At 41.1% G+C, this 23,098-nt stretch overlaps 1 non-coding gene across 1 annotated transcript; it reads right to left on the bottom strand.

Moving 5' to 3' along the window:
* Window positions 1–598: 598 nt before the first annotated feature.
* On the bottom strand, window positions 599–703 carry LOC125163136 (U6 spliceosomal RNA). The gene has a single exon (XR_007151301.1). It is a non-coding gene; the product is annotated as a U6 spliceosomal RNA (small nuclear RNA).
* Window positions 704–23,098: the final 22,395 nt, after the last annotated feature.

The following is a 23,098-nucleotide window of genomic DNA, read 5'->3' as shown; positions in this document are numbered from 1 at the left end:
AAAATCTTGTGTACCCGATGCAAACATTCTGGGTGATGAGGGCAGCAGATATAAACCAAAAACAAACAAACACACAAAACAAAGCAAAACAAAATAAAAACCCAAAAAACAAACCAACAAACAAAACAACACAAGAAAACAATCCTTCAAAAATAAACATGCAATATAATTTTAGGTGGTAATTTGTCGTCTGTTCCATCTTGCATGTAGCTGTTCCCTCCATATGTTCAGGGTTACCATTTATGTCTCTGACCCTGAAGAAAGAAACAGTCTTTCCAACAGGAGCATCCATCTGAAATCGTAGTGTTTCTATGCTACTTAAAGCAGAAAGACCCCTGAGTTCCCCCACTCCCCCCCAAAAAGAGCATTTCCATTTTATAGGAAATGGCATTTTGAATATGAGCTTTGATGCAACAGAATACAATGATCTCTTTCAACAGTGACCACTAAAATTTGATTCCACTGCAATAATATTTCTACTTGCTGTCTATGTTAGGGTTGTCATTAATCATTGGTTCCGACAATAACACCCCCAGAAAAACGAAGATTCAAATATGTAAGTATGGCCTCCTGAAAATTACCGACAGAATCAACTTTTACAAAATAGCTGTATCATGAATGCGTGCGTCACCGTTGTTTGAGGGTCATGCTAATCTATTCTGTATTGTTCCAATTTTAGTCTACGTGCTGTCCAAGCAGGCACTACAAAATATCTACATCAACGAAAAGGAATTTTGTTTCTTAATGTCTCCATGAAAAGAAAACAACTTTGTATTTATAAAAGTGTTCATTGAACCGCAAGTGTGGTTTGACCAGTTAAGATTTTGAAAGAAGGTAAAGATTGTGAAAAAAAAAAGTTAAGATTTTGTGACAAAGGGAATTAAGATGTTAGGCTCTATGTGGCAGCTATGCAAAATGTTGGGATGTAATCGAATTCAGGCGATGAGAAGACATCATGACCGAGAAGTAGTAGGGACTGAAACCTTAGATGTGTGGCTGGACACTCGATTAAAAATATTAAGATAAATACAAACCAGACCGATTGTCAAAGGTCTGAATCAAAGGGCGAAATATCCTTAATCTCAGTATATGAATATAAATTACAGTCTAATAAGATAAAATGAGGAAATCTGATATTTAGTGCTGACATAATTTTCTATGTTATGGCATGGGATGATGCGATAAGAGATCACAGAACATCTGTTGCTTATCTCAAAATTCAGTTTCTAGTACTCAAAATGACTTGGAGACCATACCCTTCAATAGACAGCGTCGTAAGGAACGGAGTGTAAAAATAAACTGTAATGCAGGGAGCGGCAGGGTAGTCGTGGGTGAAACCCGTGCAGAGTATCATGTTCAATTACATATCATTGGAAATTCAAAATATAAAAGAAAATCAAGGTAGCAGTTTCCCATTTTCTTATCATTCTGTGATACACAAATTAAATGTGTTTGTGTGTGTGAGAATATGGAACAACTTTTAATGTCTCTAAGTTTCAAACCTCTGTCATATTTGTGCTTACGACAGCTGAAATTTCAAACCGACGTAGAGGTAATACATCGGTAATGTACATGTCATGACCGTATTGCCATTGGCGATACCATATTGCATCACAGTGAAAAACTCTTAGCAAATAGCCAAAGAAAAGTAAATAAAATGATCTCCAATATACATAGTTTCATTCCTGAAAAATACGATGCATATAAAAAATTTACAAAATAAATTTTGTATTTATTATGGAAAAAAATTATTTAGGTCCCAGGCTCAGATAATCACAGATAGATGTTTCACCTACATTACTAAACACCTGTCCGGCAAGATATCTTTCATATTTGACCTCTGTCCTCTAAATAAAACCCATAAATTATTTTGTACTCATTGTGGTAAGAGGAAGAAAAAAAAAAGAATTGTCTTCTGGGGAGCAGGCATACAATCAACCACTGCTCTGGGAGTTCTCACTGGATATTACCATCTTACCTCTTCTATTAACATCTAGATTTAAATAATACTCAAATCTCTATCTCCATCTCTGATCATTTTCCTGAATTTCCGATCCATAAATCTCACTGATAACTAGATACGTCTATTTACATATCTGACTGGTGTCTCAAATTCGTCACGTGCCAAACAGAGCATTTTTTACCTCCTTTCAGTTAGTTTTGATGAACCTTTAGATTTCCTGCTCTGGAAAACACTGTCACCTTCCATCCAGGCTCTCTGGTTCCCAAGGAATTTCCTTGGTTTTAATCCTCTTTCTTGCTCTTCACATTCTATCAAACCTGTCAGTTTGATCAGCCTCGTTCGGATCTACCTTCATCTAAATCTCTCTCAAGCCCTCTTACCTCTCCATCCACTTGTCCATGATCAAAACTCAAGTTATTATTAATTTCCATCTTGGTTACTTTAAAAAGCTCCAATTTTTTCTCCCTTCTTCTGGTTTTGCTCTGTCACCAAGCCAGTCTTGCTTCCAGATTGGTACTTTTTCTAACAGAAACCTAATGTCTAACTATATTCCTATTGTTTAGCAAGCCATTCGGTGGGATGTACATGCCCTTCAAATAAAGTACAAATGTTACCTTCCCATACGCATTTTTATAATTTCTCTTCCTTATACAGTTGGCCCTTGAACAGCACAAGTTTGAGCTGTTCAGGTCCACTTATTCACAACTTTCTTTTGATAAATACAGTCCTATAAATGTATTTTCTCTTCCTTAGGATTTTCTTTTTTTTTAAATTTTTTTAATGTTTATTTTTGAGAGAGACAGAGAGACAGAGCACAAGGAGGGGAGGGGCAGAGAGAGAGGGAGACACAGAATCCGAAGCAGGCTCCAGGCTCTGAGCTGTCAGCACAGAGCCCGACGTGGGGCTCAAACCCAAAAACCGTGGGATCATGACCTGAGCTGAAGTCAGACACATAACTGACTGAGCCACCCAGGCACCCAGGATTTTCTTAATAATACTTCTTCTCCAGCTTATTTCATTTTAAGAATACAGTATATAACACATATAACATACAAAATATATGTTAACTGACTGTTTCTGCTACAGGTAAGGCTTTCCAGCTGTTTCCTACAGCTAACAGTAGGCTATTAGTAATTAAGTTTCTGGGGACTCAAAAGTTACACGTGGATTTCTGAATGCACGAGTGGTTAGTGCCTCTAACCCCCATTTGTTCAAGGGTCAGTGTATTCCCTCTTTCAATCAATTTGGACCTTTTTTTTTTTTTTTTTTTTTTTTTTTTTTTAGCTCTTCAATTACGGCATGAAAGTTTGCTTCTCCCAAAAGCAGACCCTGAGATAAGGATTCACAGGCATGTGAATTTTAATTGAGAGTTGATCTCAGGATGCAACAGTATGGTAATAGAGACCTGAGACACAGAAAGAAGCTGTGACTGGATTACTAAGCACATTACCACTATTGTTATCCAGTGTAGAACATGAGCTTTGTAGCCAACCCATCTCAGAGGTGAGGGATTTGGGGTGCTCATACACCAAATCCTGGGGAGAGAAAGGCATCAGTTCCTTGGCACTTCTGGCCTTCTGTACGCGGGCAGAAGACAGGTTCCAGCAACCAGAGATAGTCTCAGGAAAAGAGATACAGATGGAGATACTTGAAGAAGCATTTTAAGACACTGACATCATAAGGACTAACAGTACATTGGTGGGGGATTCTCACTTTCTGCTATGTAGGATTTTTTGTGTCTCTGGGTCTCCCTCCCTACTCCATTTGCTTGGATGGTATCTTGCCCATGACCCTGATGCTCAGCTAACTTCTCTTCCTTCATTGTTTAGTTTAGACATAAATATCCTTAATGTTATCTCTGGCCTCCCAAATCTGTGATAGTCACCCCTGCCCCCGCTGTATACATCCTTATTTCTACTATTTTAGAATTTATTACACTGACAGATTAGTGAAAAGAGAAAAACACGTATATACAGATATAAACATATTGCCATAGGTTAGGGGAAATGGAAAGATTAGTTTATGTGTAGAAGTATCTAGGTTTTTATGGCTCGGTTCTAGAACTAGTAACATTGCCTAGAACTTGATCATGTTACACATCTGTAAGGAAGGCTGAGAGATGAGGTTTATTAACTGGATAGCCACGAAAGAAGAGGAAACTGTCACCAACTATCAGTTTCATCGTCTCACGTAGGGAACAAGTTCAGCCCCTACCTAAGGAAGATAACCTAAAATCACATCCAGTCACGGCACCCAGTTGAAAATCCAGGATTTCTGGGCGATACGGCCTTTCTATCCTCCAGATTTGGTGTTATCTACTCCTAGTCTAGAGACCTGTGCTCTAAAAAAGCCAAAGCATCTACTCTCCACGTTCAACACACAGACAAAATACAATGGTGGCGAACAGACAGGATGAAACCACTCTAGGCTCTTATAGATGGGAGAGCCCTTGATTCTCAGCAGTTGTGATCCTTGGTGAACAGAGGTCCCTCTGTCCCAGCAGTACAGGAAATTCCTTTGTTAAAACCCAGATGTCTAGCACGGCTGCTGGCTTTCCGGGGAGAGTCCCCTTGCCTGCCATCCTCACTGGTCCCAGCTCAAGTGAGGACAGGGGAGTATGCTCCCTTGCAAGTTGATCACAGTTCATAGCTTCTTTTCTACTTGTGCAACTTGGAAGCTCCAGGGCTCATTTAAAGCTTGGACAGGCAAGGGCTTTTCAGCCTCCACTGGTGAATTCATTGAAAATTCATTTCTCTCATAAATTCTGTAGACTTCTGATCAATTTTTTTCTAAGTGGTTCCATGTCCCTATAACCACAGTCAAAGCCCTTTCGTGGACATAATTCTCCCATTTTATTTTATTTTACTTTATTTTAATCTTTTGTTTTTCTTTTTAAACCTTGTCCTACTCTTCGTCTCAACTTAACGGTGATAACCTTGATGCTATGTGAAATAATACTTAGGAAGGCCATACTATTCAGGAATGGTTGCCTCAGACTTGAGCTGTTTAGTTCAAATGAGATGATTTACTGGGCTTTAGTCACTAAACATCTCTTTCAATCTTATCTGTTACTATTTGAGGTCTGGCTGTAGCCTGCTTTTTCAACACCGTAGAACCTTGGGTCTTTGGATGTTCTTGACTGTCACGGACATCTGTTTGGAAAGCAGTCTATTCTTGCCTAAACTCTCTCTCTCTCTCTCTCTCTCTCTCTTAATCCTATGCTAAGTCAAGTCAATATAACTTGATACACAATTATTCTGACTTTTTCCAACCACTTTCTCTAGAGTAAGGAATCAACTAGGTTGCCTTCTCAAATTGAAAGCAACCGACTATTTTGTCACAACAAAACAAACTTCTTTCTCTTCTGGCCTAATATATCTCTTTCCTTGCCACCGTGAAACCAACCACTAAGCCAACACCAAAGTGCTGATTTCTGTAACAGCTGGTGGGGGCATATGATTTTGAAACAAATAAACCCCCACACTTCAGTGGTTCGACATTATGGGTGCTTATTTTTCAGTCACATAAAATCCAATAATGTATTCAATGATGGCTTTCCAATGGGAATTCAGAGACATACCTGGGTATCTCTATTTAGTTTTTTCACTGTCTCCTAGTGTAGCAGGGTTCCCACACCGAGAGTTGTGACATCAACGTTTTTCTTTCCAGGAAGCAACGGCCAGCACCACTCAGTTGGGTTCGTACCCAAAGAACTGAGTCCCGAATGCCACGTGGCGCAGTTTTTTATATATTTTTCACTTCTTTGTCTCCCATATATGGTAACATACAAACATGTAGTCTGATTAAGTGGTTTCATGTTACAAGGTCGTGAGGGATGTTGTCATGTATGCATGTAACCAGGTTGCCTGGAGGTTTTTTGTTTGTTTGTTTTCTTTTTATTTATTTTTTTTCTTTCCTTAGGGAGGGGACCCTATCTCACTAGCAGAGTAAGTTCCATTACCAGTGGACACAGGAGGGAGACTGGGGTAGTTTGTAGGAAGCTTTTATAATGCAGGCTGAAACGTGGTATATGTCGCTTTCACCTGCATTTTCATTGGCTAGAAATGAGTCACTCAGGGTGATATGTAACTGTAAGGAAGGCTGGGAAATATTGTCTAGCAGTGGGTTCACAGATAAGAGGAAATCTGTTTGCGAATACCTAGGCAACCTCTAGCACATTTATCAGAAATCAATCAGTCAACTTAATCCATAAAAGGGGAAAAAAATAGAACTTTATAGGAAACCCATTAGTCCCCTGTCTCTCTCTTTTCCTGGGGCCTGTCTACACTCTCTTCTTAGAAACTAATGAACTGAATTAAGCAGGAGGCTTTGGGGCCTGGCCTGGGAAGTCTAGAGGTAGTAGGACCAAGGATTTTTCAAGGCTGATTTCAAGGACCTGAAAGAAGTTAAAACCATGTTGATCATCCTATCAAGGCTTAATCAAAAGTGGGGAGAGATATAAAAACTAATTTTACAAGTCAGAGAGATTCTTAAGTATATTAAAGATCAAAGGTAGTTGCCATGAAGTCAAAGCCATTTTCCTGAGGATGCTCTAGTTTCCTTAGGAAGGAGGCAAAGGAAGGAGCCATTCAGAACTCTGAGCTGATCAGGCAAGCAACTGTAAGTGACACAGCTCTGCGCCCCTCTTTGTAAATACGCAACAGAGCTTCCACATCGAAATGGGGAAAATGTTCTCCAGTACGAACATTGTCTTTGCTGTCACATTTTCCCTGGCTTTGCAGAGGTTAAAGGATTACTACACAGCAGCTTCCAAGCATGGAAAAAAGAGGTAATCAAATTGGCGCACATCCCAGGGAAACTGTGAGGTCTTACAGAGCATGAGTGCCAGCGGAAAGAAGCATTTTGAAATGCACACCGCGGGGGGAAAAATCCAGATAGTCTCCGTGACCGGGAACTGTCTCTGGGAAGCTGCTTCAGCCGCCAGATTTCCACCCAACTCAGAAAGGTTGCTCCGCTGTCTTCTTCGAGTCATAACGAAAATAGGGCCTCTTCCCTCACATTGTGTCTTTATCTTCAGCTTGCCAGCCATCCAGACAAGAGTTAAGAAACCCAGGAGGAGCAGAGGTATTCCCTGAACATAGGCCATAGAGCAACCTAGGTGGGAAAGAGGACCAAGATATTAGTTGGAGGATCTGAGCTGGAGTCCAGGCCAACCAGCATTTGCCCAGTGGCCGTCGCTCGGCCTTGCTGAGCTTCTGCTGTTCCATCCGCATTCCTCAAGAGCGGAGATAGTATTGCCCTCTTGTGTGTCTTCAGGCACGGTGCGAGTATGCAATCGATGACTGCTAACATAATAAACAGGCAAATGACTATCCAGGTCACACGTTTGTTAATGTTCAGATTACAATAAGATGGTCAATAACACTTAATAAGATCGACAGATGTATATTTTGACTATGAGTCAGTATCGGATTGCACATGCTCTTTCCAGAAGCAGACTCCACGGGAATATGTTGCATCAGTTGTGTATTCCTATCTGGGTCTTCTGCACATTCCAGGATGATGACAATCCTTCTCCGTCTGACAGGGTGTTCTGTCCTTGTTGGTGGGCTCTATGGCTTTGAGACAGACACTTAAGGATGAAAGAAGAAGAATTCTGAGAGGATCCACTCACCCTCACAGCCAAGAATGCATCGGGTTCCTAATCACACTGCTCCTGCAAACTATATAATGAGAACATAAACTCAGCTCTCAATTATTGGTGAGATAGGTATGTTTTCATGAATAGAAGTATTAATTAAATGGTAAGGAAATGCCTAGAGTGACTGAGACAGGATACACGTGCTGTGTGTGTGTGTGGGGGAGGGGTTGCGAAGCCTGGAGTTGTCAGAAAATGCTTCCTTGAAGCAGAGACTTGACATGGACCTCGAAGGATTCTCTATAGTGAGAAATAATGAGGCTTAAAACCAATTCAGGAGGAGGGCCCTGGACAAGGAAAAACAAAACGAAATGTAAGTTAATGTTATGATACATGCAGGATGTGCTCGATGACCAGAGGGCAATTATGTAAGGAGAAGGTTGGAGATGAGAAAAGGCAGGTCAAGTGGGATCAGAACTCGGTGCCCCTTTTTTGTGGGTGATAGGAAGTCAATGATTGATGGCTGTTAAGCAGAGGAGTGACGTGATCAGATTAGTCCTTTAGAAAAAAAATATATGTATATATTCTGGTAACAGTGTTTGGAAACTGATGATACGGGGAAAGAGTAGAAATAGGAAACGAATATAGTTGTGGTGTGTTACCCACCTAAACTCGGGAATGCATTCCTGGACCAAAACATCCTTGGGGTCAAAACGGTCAGGTCAAGGAACATGGTCAAAACATCCTGCTCATATTATACAACAGCTGCTTGGGAATCCAAATGATGAGTCAGGCGTTACTGGAAGGAGTCTCAGCGGTGATGTTTAGGAAAATTATTTGCACATAGTCTGTTTAAGGAATGTAAAGGGCATAGTACTTGGAACAATGATGATTGTCTGTGAAGTCGTCCAAAAGGGTGATTACCGGGGTCTGGGCAAAAGTTCTTCTAACTCCTGAGTGAACTACCCTGGGTCGAATGATCACTTGCAGACCAGTCTGGCCTCCCGCTGACACCCAGGTATGTGCAGTCATCGATGTCGAGAACATACGTACTGCACCGGAGGCCTTCGGTCGGCATAAAAACACAGCCTGAGCCAGCCGCTTCCCTTTCCACTTCTCATACATGGTTTTGGTTCCAGGTATCTGTTGAATGAATAAGCTGGGGCAAGTGAAGGGTATATTGCTGCAGTCTGGGAAGGAAACGCAAATCCCAGCACCAGGATCAGAAGAAAATTCTCCTGGGGAGTGAGCCAATGTCACTGTCTTTGCTTGGAGAAATGTGGCCAATAATTATATCCGAACTGTGAAATAGAACGGTTTTCCCTCCTCCAGCTGGCAGACGGATTTGGACCACATCTGTTAAATATTTATCAGTAGCGGATACTAGTTTATCTTAGTTTTACTTCACACACTGATCATCAGGGTTTTTATCTCATTAGGCTGGGAAATTGCTGGCGAGACCTGGTTTCTCTTATGGAGGCTGGTGTGAGTTGTAGACAAGGGTTAAAGACAGAGAGTGACCTCTGAGCAGATAGATATAGTGAGGTGATTAGCCCTCAATTGCTATGTCAACATTTTAATCCTTTTCTTAGGCTCCAGGGGTCAGACTTGGACATTGGTAGTCTTAGTTAACTCCCAAAACTTTGAGGTGACTTAAATATAAAACGTCTCTTGGAATAAGTTATGCTTCATGATGTAGGGTTATGGTATTTATAATTCTTTAGAGTCATTACTTTTGAAGAGAGAAATTTGGTAGTAAGTCAAGCTCAATGAGTTCAGCATCATGCCTGAATTTGCTGATTTTTTCCTTCAAACTTGACATATAGTTGGTCTGGCTCTAAACCCGGTTATTTGAAACCACCATATTTATCTAACTGGTTACTCTTCAAAATCTCCACCTACTTGATTTCTGGCAAGAACATAACATGCAAAAGGAACAACAATATTTTTCCAATCTGTCTGTCTGCATGATTCAGCTCATTAACTTTCCTTTCTGCCAACTTTTTTCCCCAACTGGAAGAATTTTCTAACATGGATATGCTGAGACATGATGGCAAGGGAAAGACCACTGTACAGGAGGCAAAAGAGCTAAAATCTTTTTGCAGATCTGTTACATGCAGCCATTTATTCCCTCCTGAGCCCAATGGATTCCCCTCTACAAAACTAGGATGATCACACCAGCCCTGGAGACTCTAGAAGGCAATTTGGAAGTAAAAATAATTATGATAGCAATGATGATGATACCAATAACTATAATAACATTGGATAGGTATTTACCCCATGATAGGCACTATAACTACAAACATTCATCATTTAAAAGCTCACAAAGACCCTACGGGGGAGGTAGCAAAGTTTCCATATAAAGTAGTGCCAACTCCAGAACTTTGAGACATGTAACAACTGTACCAAGTTGAAAGTTGTTACAAACTCTACAAGCACAGAATGTTATAATTACACAATCATAAACATAGATATCCTTATATTTATATTTATTTTATATCCGGTATGTTTCATATCAACGCAAATCATCAGTCACGCATTGAGTGTCTACATAATCCAGGTTCTTGATACAATGATGGAAACCACACACCGAGAAAGAGTCTGGGGCCCAGGGAGGTCACAGTCAAGTTTGGGTTCTTTCTAAGCAAAGTGCGACACTTTGTACAAAAACCTTTAAGAGTCTCAAATTGATTCTGTTTGTGTGAGTAAACACAAGGGCATATGGAGAAGGATAAATTGTGTTACCTCTAGACAACTCTACTTCATCTGTAAAATCAGCAGTAATGACTCTTATTCGGTGGGATTGCTGGGAAGATCGGCACTTAAGAAAATGAACAGTAGTGGGGCGCCTGGGGGGCTGAGCCAGTTAAGCGTCCGACTTCAGCTCAGGTCATGATCTCATGGTTTTTGAGTTGGAGCTCTGTGCTCTGTGCATGGGGCTCTGTGCTAACAGCTCAGAGCCTGAAGCCTGCTTCGAATTTTCCGTCTCCCTCTCTCTCCGCCCCTCCCCCACTCATACTCTGTCTCTCAAAAGTAAGTAAATGTTTAAAAAAAAAGAAAATGAACAGCAGTGTCTAACATCACACAAATGTGTTCAGAAACATTGCCCCGGGTCCCAGAATAAATGGCAGGACTAGGATCTGCTGCAGAGCTCCCAAATCAGGTCCATTTCTTCCATCTGCTGTGTTCTGCCTCCTGTAGGTGTTTGAGTCTATCAACCCCATGACACCGGTCACTTCTCTGCTTTTCCACAATATTTGCCTGCAGTCCCAGATGTGCCCTCTCTTGACTCACAACACATGGTCCCTTAATCAAGAGACCCGTCTGGCTCCTTCTCTTCCTCAGTGTTAGGACCAATCTTCACTACCATGCTGGCCCCACATCGCCCATGTCACCACCATACTTTTATTCTGTGCCCTGGACTTTGACTTTCTGTACCTGCATCCCACCGCCCCCCCCCCCCCCAGCTCCCCACATGACATCTCCAGATATCAATGCTTCTTCCTTTCTTCAGAACTGACCCCTAAATACTCTTTCCTCCACCAATATCTCCTTGAGCTCAGCAACCAGATTTAATCTTCCCATCCTTCGAATGGTAACAGAATCTGTCTCCGTTTCTTTCACGTGTTTATTATTTATTTCTTCCACTTGTCTACGTGCTTTAATTAACATGATACTAGCATTTTAGGCTCCAAGCTCCTTGAGAGCAGAGGCTATTTTCCCCATCTTGCTATCAGCCACTTCCATGGCCTTTGCTCCACCCCCATTTCTGGGATTCCTACAGGGTCTATCGCACACTATCTTTTTTGTGCAGTGTTTGATATCTCCGGCAGGTTCCTAAGGTCATAAAAGACTATTTTTCTTCTATGGGCTTTTTTTTTCAGCTTTATTGAGGTATAATTGACACATAAAATCAAATGTATGTTTTCTATCAGCCTACATAAACTATATTTATCTAAATATATTTAAATAAAATATATTTAAAGTGTACAACATGATGACTTCATATATGTATATATTGTGGAAGGATTCCTACCAATGAGTTCACATATCCATCCTTTCTCGTGTTTGGTTGTTTTTATTATGAGAACAACATAAGTTCTACTCTCCCAGGAAACTTCAGTTACCCAATACAGTGTCATCAAGTACAGTCGCCATGTTTACGTTAGAGCTTCAGACCTTATTCATCTTAAAACTGAACGTTTGCATCTTTTTACCAACCTCTCCCTATCCTCCCTCCCTTCCCAATCATTGGAAACTACCATTCTGTTCCCTGTTTCTAGGAGTTTGGATTTTTTTATTTTTATTTTTTTTAGAGTCCACATGTAAGTGATGCAATGCAGCATTTGTCGTTCTCTGTCTGGTTTATTTCACTTAGCCTCATACCCTCCAGTTTCGTCTATTTTGTTAAAAATGGCAGGATTTCCTTTGTATCTTTTACAATGTTATTACAATAATATATTCCCTATGCTGTGCTTTTCATTTCTATGACTTATTTATTTTATAACTGGAAGTTGGCACCTCTTAATCCCCTCACCTACTTCACCCAACTCTCCCCCCCCCTGCCGCCTGGCAACCACCAGTGCTCTATGTGTTTGTGAGTCTGTGTCTGCTTTGTTGTTTGTTTGCTCAGGGATATATTTATATTTATATTTATATTTATATTTATATTTATACACATATATATATACACATTTGTATGTATATGTGTTTTTGTTCAGGGACTTTTTTCATACACACACACATGTATATATTTACATATATATACACACACACATATATACACATTTGTATACATGTGTGTTTGTTTGCTCAGGGACTATTTTCATACACACACACACATCACACACATATATATATGTGTGTATATATATATATATATATACACACACATATATATATACACACACACATATACATATATATATATATATACACATATATATACACATTTGTATATATGTGTGTTTGCTCAGGGATTTTTTTCATATATATACATATATACATACATATATATGTGTGTGGTGTGTGTGTGTGTGTGTGTGTAAAAATTTGTTTATTAGTTCTAAAAGTTTTTGGTGGAGTCTAGGGTTTTCTGTATATAAGATCACATCATCAACAAATAAGGATAATTTTACTTCTACCTTTTCAATTTGGGTGGCTTTTATTTGTTTTTCTTGTGTAATTGCTCTGGCTAGGGCTTCTAGTACTATGATGAATAAAAGCGGTGAGGGTGGGCTTCTCATTCCCGCTCTTCAAAAAAAAATACCTTTTAGCTTTTCCCCATTAAGTATGATGTTAGCTGTGGGCTTGTGATGGAGATTCCTATTAATACCTTTTTTCAATGAGTATGTGTTGAGCTACAAACAGAGTTACAGAGATTATGATTTAACAGGTGCACGACGTACACGGGAAGCATAGGGGATGGCGAGACCATTCATCTGAGGGAGGAAGAACTTCTGTAGAAGTCTCCCGGAGTGAGTGGCATCTCAGCTGAGTTCTGAGAGAAGAATGTGAGTAGAGGACAAGTAATGAGTAGAAGACATTTCACGAAGAGCAGTTAAGTTCAATCCATCAAACTTTTTTTTTTTGTCATTATGTGGTTGGTGTGGAACTCTTTGCTGAACTGGAAATGGTTAATGAGACCAAGCTGAGCACAAAGGCATCAGATGAACTGCAGCCCTAGGCAGTTTGATGAAGAAAAGAGGATTGAAAAGCTTGGTAAGCACTTCGACCACCGTTTCTCACATATAAAATATGAATCATAATAATGATGACAAAAATACCTAATTCACAGTATTTTAAGGAAGGTCAGGAAAATAAAAAGGGGGAAAGAGGTCATATACTTCAAAATTATTCCTGAATACCAGCTCTTCTGAGCCAGCAGAGAAGGGCTATCATCACGGGACTCCTCATTTCCTTTAATTGCATACATCCTACATATCATACTCTTAAAACCTGATGGAAAAAGTAATTGTCTGTGTAAGACATGTGGCGGGTTCTGAGGGGAGTCAGAAGGAAAATGGAATTATGAATCTAGTTCAAGAAACTGAAAGATGGGTGACCTGATACATTCAGGGGCTATCTTTAGCAAAGATGGGAATCTCAGTTAGGTAGTAATTAATTACAGGTGCCTCAACATTTTCATTTGTTATGATTAACTTGGCTTGGGTGATCAATCTTGGCTGTCAGTTCCAGCAGATAGGTGGAATTTTCAGCCTGAAATGGAAATTATTTCAAAATTAATCAATCCTTAGCAGTTCTCAGATGACAGTGTTCCCCTGTTACCTTTGAAGCTTGATTAGTAACCTGGACATTTTATGTACTTTCCCCAGTAGCAAAAGGAAAACCATGAATTCTTTCAAAGGAAAGTTTAACTGGGTGCAGAGACTCCAAGAAAGTCTTCCATCTTTGGTTTAAAGACAAGAAAGAAAGAAAATAAAGGAAAGAAAGAAGAAAGCTGATGCAATATTCTGTGGCTTCTTCTGCTAGCACTCTCTTCCTTGGCTCACACCCTTCCAGAAACTTTGGCTGCCTTGCTCTTCTGCTCCTCTCGGATAGATCCGGCATGCCCCTCTCTTGGGTAGTTTGCACGTGCCATTCCCTTTTGCTTGGAATGCCCTGAGCGCATACCTTTCCTATCTGAGAGGTCTTTCCTCACCAAGCTATTTAGAACAGAATGCCCCGCCCCCCTTTTCAAGTCCTTCAAGTCCTCCTTCCCTCCTTTGTTTTTTCTCCAAAGCATGGACTGCTATCTGACATTCTATATTATTTTACTCCTTTATCGCTTGTTGTTCGTCTCCTTTCATCAGCACGTACGGTTCGTGAAGGCAGAGTGTTCTATCCATTCCTTGTGGCATCCCTAGAACTGGAACAGCGTGTGCCACAGAGAAGGCATTGGCATGTAGCTCGCGAACAAATGAATAAACCTTCATACTTACTTTTTTATCCCCAAGTTAATTTATTTATTTTGAGGGGGGAGGGGCATAGAGAGAGGAGAGAGAGGATCCCAAGCAGGCTTTGCACTGTCAGCACGGGAGCCCAGTGTGGGGCTCGAACTCATGAACTGTGAGATCACGACCTGAGCCAAAACCAAGAGTCAGACCCTTAACCGACTGAGCCACCCAGGCGCCCGGATCTTCATATTTAATAGCTTTATCATGCTGTTAAAAATATTTCACTGTTGTAAAAATAAAGCATCTTCAGGACACTTCTGATATTGAGCATATCTCTAATTTGCTAAGGACACAAACACTTAGATGCAATTTCTAAGGGGTTATTATTTAAATTTTGGAAGTTTCATTTTTATATAAAATTTTGGTTTGAATGTAAGGTTCAAAATCCCTGCCTCAAAAAAATTTGGAATTTCTGGATCAAAATTATTATGTCTCATGTCAGAATAAAAGGATTTTATTTATTTTTTTTATTTATTTTTATTTATTTTTTTATTTACTCATCAGTCAATTGGCACATTTCCTGGGGCACCTACAAAGGCAAATGGGAGCCTGGAATAAATTTAAGATGTTTGTCCTCTAGTTGCCTTGGAATAATACGGAGCATTAAGGAAATGCTATTGGAATTAGGAAGCCTGGCCTTTAATATAGTTGCTGCTAATAACTCTCTGAATGGTATTAGATATCCTCTCCTCTCTGAGCCTGAGTATTCTCCCTATTAAATAGGGGCTGGAGATAGGGATAGGTGGAGGCACTCAACATTCCTTCCCAACAGCAAAATTCTGGATTTTCAATCAAGAGGCAGAGCAGAGCCAAGCACATTACTGGCTTTGGATAAATGCTTCTTGGCTAGCAAACCCAAAACTCTTGTTTCACCCCAGTAAGAAATAGCTCCTGCAGCTGGGGAAAGGAATCGTCCTTCTGCCTGATGAAATTGAGCAGGTATGGTGTAATGAGGCATAGATAAGATCCTGGTGACTCGTGGGACTAGCCTGGATGGAAGAAGATGTAGAGAGGAGGCATAAACCCATCAGGTGCTTGAAGACAAACACCCGATGCAAGGGAGTAGCCTTTATGTGGCATTGTAATGTGGTTCTGGCGCCACCTGGTGCTTCCCATCAGAACTTTCCTGCAACTCAAATCATACCCGCAATAGACTTTGTTCTAGAAAACAGTCCTGAAGGGAAAGCTCATCGGGTGAGTCCTTGAAATTGGAAGGATTCATGAAGAGCATTAAATATGTAGTTTCGAGAATGCAGGGGAGAAGAGGGAGACTATTCTGTTACAAGAAAGGGAAAGACATGAAGAACAAGACACCCAGGTATTTATGTTTTAAACTAACATTTATGTAACAGCCAAGACTAATCCCAGCCAATGGTAAAACCCAATTGACCGAGATGTTCTCTACCTGGCTGACACAGCTCAATAACTTCAAAACATTTTTATTGCTGATTTTAGTTCACAACAACAAAAGTTGTGATGCTCTTGAGGCTTCACGCTGCATTTGGTGCTGTGAAGGACCCGGGGTGGGGGGGCACAGTGCTGCGTCCGGGCCACAGGGAGCTCACAGTCAGAGGGACTTTGCACCCAGGAAATCGAACACAAACTCTGTCAGGTGCATGAGGTGGCAGTTCTGCGGGAACCACAGGGAATGTCATAGAAATGCACATGCGACAGGGACACATTGTGGGCTCAAGCGTGCTAGGCACCAAGGTGGAGAGAATCATCATGCAAGGCAGAGCATGGAGATCCAGAAGCTCAGGCTGTCCTCCATGGGGATGGCTGGGTGCACCTGCTGGAAAGTTGAGGAGGGCTCACACCAACCCTAACCCTAAATCACAGGTTGGCCTTCCTGCTCACAGGGGCGGGGGTACTGGGACATTGGCAATTCGTGGGGCAGAAACTCCATACTGATTCATAAAAAGGAAAAGCTGCCATTTTACAAAATATCTGCGACCTTTGGATTTAAGTCTAGTTAAGCTCTGGGAATCTCCCACTCCAGGGAAGCATATTTATCACCCCCGTGCTAATGTTTTCTTACACCTTAATGATTTTTTGGTTTTGGTGGGCAAATATATGTCAAAAGCTATTAGCCCTCCTTCAGAGATAAATGGATATCAAAGGAGTAGAAATATATAAGCTTTGTTGGGAATTAGTCAGCTGGATTAAAGTATGGAATTTTCTAGATTTGTGAATATTTTTGGCATATTCTGTGAGTTTGTTTTTAGGGAAATCAATGGAATGACTTAGGTGAGTAAAATCACAGTGCTAGCAAGGAAGGAGGATTGTAAGGGAATATGCTCATCGCCTTAAAGTTTGAGTGACTCAAATGTTTCCAACAGAATGATCATATGTCAGATACCAGAATGGACCAAGGAGAAGTAACAAGACTGGTTTTGTTCAAGGCCTTTAGAAAGCCAAGTCAGGGGGCTCCTGGGTGTCTCAATGGGCTGAGAATCTGACTCTTGATTTCAGCTCAGGTCATGATCTCATCACTGTGAGATGAGACAGAGCCCCACATCAGGCTCTGCACTGAGTGTGGAGCCTACTTAAGATTCTCTCTCTCTCTCTCTCTCTCTCTCCCTCTGCCCCTCTCCCCCACTTACATGCTCTCGCTCTCTCTCTCTAAAATTAAAAACACACACACAAAAAGCCAAGACAGATGAATGGATCAAAAATCTGTAACTTTTTGATATTTTTCACATTTGACTATTGATAATTTTTAATTGCTCTGTGAAAATGTAGGAATACACATTTTAACAAGTCATTTATGGGGCGCCTGGGTGGCTCAGTCGGTTAAGCATCCGACTTCAGCTCAGGTCATGATCTCCCGGATCGTGACTTTGAGCCCTGCGTCAGGCTCTATGCGGACAGCTCAGAGCCTGGAGCCTGCTTCAGATTCTGTGACTCCCTCTCTCTCTCTGCCCCTCCCCTGCTCATGCTCTGTCTCTCTCTATCTCTCAGAAAATAAATAAATGTTTAAAAAAATTTTAATAAAAATCCGAAGTCATTTACAAGATGCCTGGGTGGCTCAGTTGGTTAAGTGTCCAACTCTTGGTTTTGGTTCAGGTCATGATCTCACAGTTTCATGAGTTCTGAGCTGACAGCACAAAACCTGCTTGGGATTCTGTCCTTCCCTCTCTCTCTGCCTCTCCCCTGTTTGTGGTCTCTCTCTCTCTCTCTCTCTCTCTCTCTCTCTCTCTCTTTCTCTCAAAATAAATAAGGAAACTTAAAAAAATTTAAAAGAACATTCCAGATCTCCTGAATCAGGGCAGACTTTCCAAGTGAATTTTATGATCTGGCAATTTGGAGAAACCCTCTGGCATTGTCTTCTCAAAATCCTCATCAAGTAACTGACAGTCACTCCTACAGGTAAGTAAGGGATGGATGAGAGAGACTGAGGGATCCACGTCCTCAAAGAATGTGTGACTGCTAGGATTCTAACCTAAGTCTATGCAGGTTTCCCCAAAGCCCCAACCCTGCCCAGTATTCCTCACTGCCTTGCAGCAGTGATGGTCTTATAATTAGAAGTATGGAAACACCTATCTGTAATATGTTCCTTCCACAGTTCCAAAGGCAGCGTCTATAGTGGACCAGTAGGATGCAGGGAAGTTCAAGAGGTGGGTCACTGACCACATTCTCACTGGCAGGGCTGGGTCACACAGCCTGGGAAGGCCCAGGGACACGTATGGGTGGGCGGTTGTCTGGCTGACCAGAGGTTCCCAAAAGAAAGTCCTCAGGCCTTCGGCTCTGTCGATGATGCCCAAAGCTGAAGGCAATGGTACCGCCCCATCTTGAGTCAGACAGCATTCATAGGCTGATGTTCTAAAGCAAGCATTCTGTGCAAATGAACTTCTCATGAATCCCATAATAAAACTGTTGGGTTGCTATTTCATATAAGTGCACTCTTTTAAATAATGCAATCAGTTAATTCTGGTCAAAATTTTATCACTTCTCAGACCTACAAGGAATTAACACATCTTTGAAAGATCTGAATAGAGCCAAGTTAGAATGGGATATATATATATAAATAAAACCAGCAACACAAAATAAAAATAAAAAATAAAAAGCGGTCAGAGAGGGTGAAAAATCTAGCAACACAGACTGGGCTTACTTAAACAAAAGATGAGTATATTTCCACGCTCTCTTACTCAGGTGCTTTGAGGTGGTGTAGCACATCCTGAAGATGAAATCAAGAGTATCTCTAAAGTGAACGACTCTGTATATTATTGATTGAAAGTCCTTTTCCTTTTCTGGTTCTGGAGAACATCCCTCCTGAGGTTTAGGAGCTGAATCCTGAACAGGTGGCAGGTGACGAGGCTAGGGAAGTTAATGGATTAATTTTTAAATAAAACCATGATTCTGGAGACAATCTGACAGAGAACAACCTGTTCGGTTCTTGAAGCAATCATATTAGGAGGACAAGGGAATCGAGAATAATGTTTTTCACTGTCAGGTATCATTTGATAATATAAGTGCCCAAACTAGCTGGTTGGTCAGAAATAGTGTTTCAATTTTTTTTAAAGTGTGTTCGTGTGTATATACCTCTGTGTGTGTGTGTGTGTGTGTGTGTGTGTGTGTGTGTGTGTATGATCACTATATAGGATACTATACTACAGCATGCATACTATACTCTATATACCAGTGTATTTACCTAATTGGTATTACAGATTCAAATCTTTTGGTTCTATACCTAAATAAATCCCAATTTTGCCAGATGGATCTCATGGAGAACATTTCATTAGTTAGGCACATGGTTATGTATCAAATCCAGCTTCGATTCCCTGCAATTTGGGTTGCAAAGAGAACAAAGACAGAGAAGAGACAGGAGTCCAGTGTTGAGGCTTTCGAGGACACTCCCTTTTAGATACATAATTCAGACATCACCCAGATACATAAGGAGTTCTTGTTTTCTCTGTGGAAGATGGGGCTGGGGTGGGATTCAGGACCGGAGAAGGCCATCCAGAATGAGGTGCACCCCATCCTGGCCACTCCAATGGGCAACACTGGTATCTGCACTGACTTGGTGTATCAGACACCTTCATATGCCAGCACACTAGAGTCTAAGCTGTTGCCCCGCGCTCACAGCGATGCGGCAGAATGCATGGACTCCAGTTCCGGATGGGATTGGTGCTCGCTTATTCTGCTGGCTGTCAGGATTGATGGAGAGTTCTTAACCTCTCTGCATTTCCTCATCCGGAAGGTAGGATAATGGAAACAGCTTCACAGGGCTTTGATAAGAATTAGAGATAATGCATCTAATACATCCAGCACGTGCCTGACACATGGGAGACACTCACTAGGTTTTCTCTCTCTCTTTCTCTCTCTTACACACACACACACACACACACACACACACACACACACACACACTGCAATCCTTGTTCCAAGAAAATAACAGATTGTGGCATTTTTCCCCTCCCCTGGTTGTTGCTGCAGCTATAATCATTGGTCACCAGGTCAGACGACTAGGGCCTCCTCAGGGATTATGCATACGCTTCCTCATAACTAGGCAAATCAAGGAGGATGACTCATCTGGCAAAATAAAAAAGGTATGTGAAATATCAGGAAGCCAGAGGACATTTAGAAATCATCTGCCTTCCTGCTATCTTTTATCAGGGGAATCTGAAAACTTTTATTATTTGTTCTCGCGGAAGAGGTTGCGGGGCTGAGAGTCTGTGTTTGTGTTAACTTCTTGGCTTTGGTTTAAAAGCATTTCCTAAATAAATAAATAAATAAATAAATAAATAAATAAATAAAAGCATTTCCACCTGAAGACACTTGTAATGTGTTAGCATGTCTGCAAGGCAAGTGACAGTTTTCAATATGGCAGCCCTAGGTTTCAGGGGGTCTGGCACATCCCAACACCCCGTATTAGCCGCCGAGAAGGTTTCAGGCAAAAAAGGTAGTGGCCAATCGGCAATCCCCAGGAGATATCTGGGGCTTATTGAAGTGTCAGTTTTATAGCCCTATTTCATTTTTCTTCTCTTTTGTTGTTAGACTTATTTTCTAGAACAGCCTAGCTCTGTGTAGTTTCAATGGCCTCTTTGCCCCGGATTTCTGAAGTGTTTGCCATCTCTCTCCCATGTGTGCAGGGCAAGACTGTCCTTCCCATGTCCCTGTTTAGCCTTAATTTCTGCAGATTAAGCCCCTTGCTCATGGCTCCTTGCTGACCCCCCTCCGCCCCACATCATTCCCCACACCTTCACGATCCCCAATCTCTGACACATACTGCTGTTTGCTTACCAGCAGCCATTTTCTGTTTTCTTCCAGGCCACCAGAAACCTGGCTTTGTCCAGATTATCAGATGAGTAGCAGGACATGAAAGGAAGGAAGGCGCTTCACCTAGTCCTAATATTTATGTTTAGTGTAAACCATCCATGTAATTCCAGTGTTCTTAACTACGGTTGAGCTAAGCTGGCTGAATAGTGGGGTATAAAGGTCCATTTGTTTGAGGCATTCTTGGTGAATTTTCTTTCTCCATAGAATAAAAAGTTGTGGGGAAAAGGGCTACACACACACACACACACACACACACACACACACACACACATACACCCTCTGCCAAGAGTCACAGAAGGACCAAGCACAACAACACCTCACATCTCCACTCTAACAAGCCTGGGGCCACCTATCTCAAAGCATCTCTTTAAGCAGAGCAAAACCTCATTGCTGGATATGGGATTGCTATTTGTGTTACTTGTATTGTCTCTTGCCTATAGACTCAGCACGCTGAGGGTTGCGGTCTCCTAGCCTTGTGCTTCCCTGCCCTCCGGCTCCCCGCCTCCGGATGCCTGCCCCCTGGGAGCTGATGGTCAAGCTAAGGGAAAGCTGAAGAAAATGGACTGAGCATGGCTTTCTGTGATGAGAAAAACCCTGGAAGACCCACTTCTTAATTGTAATAGCGCTCTGTCTTGCACCCACACCCGAGGTTGGCATGATGAATCCTATTTCAGAGATTAGGAAATGAAGGATTAGAGAATTTAACTGACTTGCCGAAAACCTCAAAACTTGTAAGTGATGCAAGGGTTGCTTAACTTTGAGGTTCATCTTTTATACACTTTACAACTCCGGGGGACAAGAACGAAATCTGAATACTTACCAGGGCTTACAAGACCCTGCATGATGTTATCTCTGATCGCTCACTCCCACCAACAATTTTTACTCGAAATTCCTCAAAGATTCAAGTCCTTCTCTCCCTTCTGGGCCTTTGCTACTACTGCTCCCTCTGTCTGGAATGTTCTTCCTCCTCTCCATCTGGATGAGTCAGTCCTGTTTCTCAGAACTGTACTAAAACATCGCTTTCTCCCGAAAACATTTTCTATTCTCCATATCAGTTGGGCACACTACCCACTATATTTAAGTTGCACATTTAGGTGCCTATTTTTTGCATAAATTACCAGTACTTTGGGAACTAAGACTTGATCATATTCACTTCTACATTCTCTCAGCCAAGAGCAGACTCTGGTGTTCCACTGGGTAATGGTCCTTATTTACCCCTTTTTATGGAACCACAGCTGATTTAACCTGGCCTTCTAGTCCATGTAGCATATTATGTGTTCTAGGGCTTGAGGCAAAAAATGTATAATTGTGAAAGCTCCACTGATGATTCCAATGCACATTCCTGGTGACAAAACCGGAATAGTATGCACCCAAAAGTATTTGTTGAATAAATGCTCTCTGCCAGTTCCTTGACTAGTAAACGGAAAGCAAAAACACAAACAAAAAAATAACCCCCCCCCAAAAAATGTTCATATCTTCCAACTGTTGTTATACAGACCGATGCAGTTCAGCTACAATCATTGAAGCAACTATATTATCTAGAAATTCATAGTAAAACAAGAGAAGCAAAACATAAATTATCAGGAATATCCATAGTATCCCAACTTCTGAAGGTCTTACGAGAATGTTCGCATATATGTCGCACATTTTAATAGTACAGAAATGAATTAGGTCAGTCGCCATGTGAATTTCTTGATCCCTGACAAAACATACAAATTAGGTATTTTTCTTGGAGTTTAGAAGGAATTGATGATTTAAGAAAGATAAACAATAGACCAGAATAAGAGTGAGGATGAATTATTTGAAAAGCTCCTTTTATTCAAATTTAACTTTTCTATTTCTGATAAAATCTGTGTGTGTGTGTGTGTGTGTGTGTGTGTGTGTGTGTGTGTGTGTGTCAAATTCCCTACAAACCAGAGTGCTCTGGAGAAATAGCTTCATAATGGAGAAAACAGGTCATTGGCAAATGTCTTGCCTTGAGACAGAGAACAAAGAACAATTAATTCCAGACGGCATGCTAGAAAGGGTACAGGAAACTCACAAATAATTATAGAGTAGAGGGTAAACATTAACTCTATTGAATATCCCCACAAAACAGAGTCCTTTAGTAAACAGTCCGAGATGGTCCTGATAATTTAAAGTAAAAAAACTTAGACATGCCTAAATAGAAACAGAAAAAAAAAATCTGTGAACGAAGAGAAAATTGACTTTGTATTCATTGAGCCAGAGGTAGCCAAGGGAGCCACTAATATAAAATTTACATTAAAATGAACAAAACTGGGACTTCCATGTGTTAAGAAG

The sequence above is a fragment of the Prionailurus viverrinus genome, chromosome A3 (genome assembly GCF_022837055.1).
Source record: "Prionailurus viverrinus isolate Anna chromosome A3, UM_Priviv_1.0, whole genome shotgun sequence".
Lineage (NCBI taxonomy): Eukaryota > Metazoa > Chordata > Mammalia > Carnivora > Felidae > Prionailurus > Prionailurus viverrinus.
Note: the sequence above shows the minus strand (reverse complement) of the source record. Positions and strands in the feature narration are given on the sequence as shown.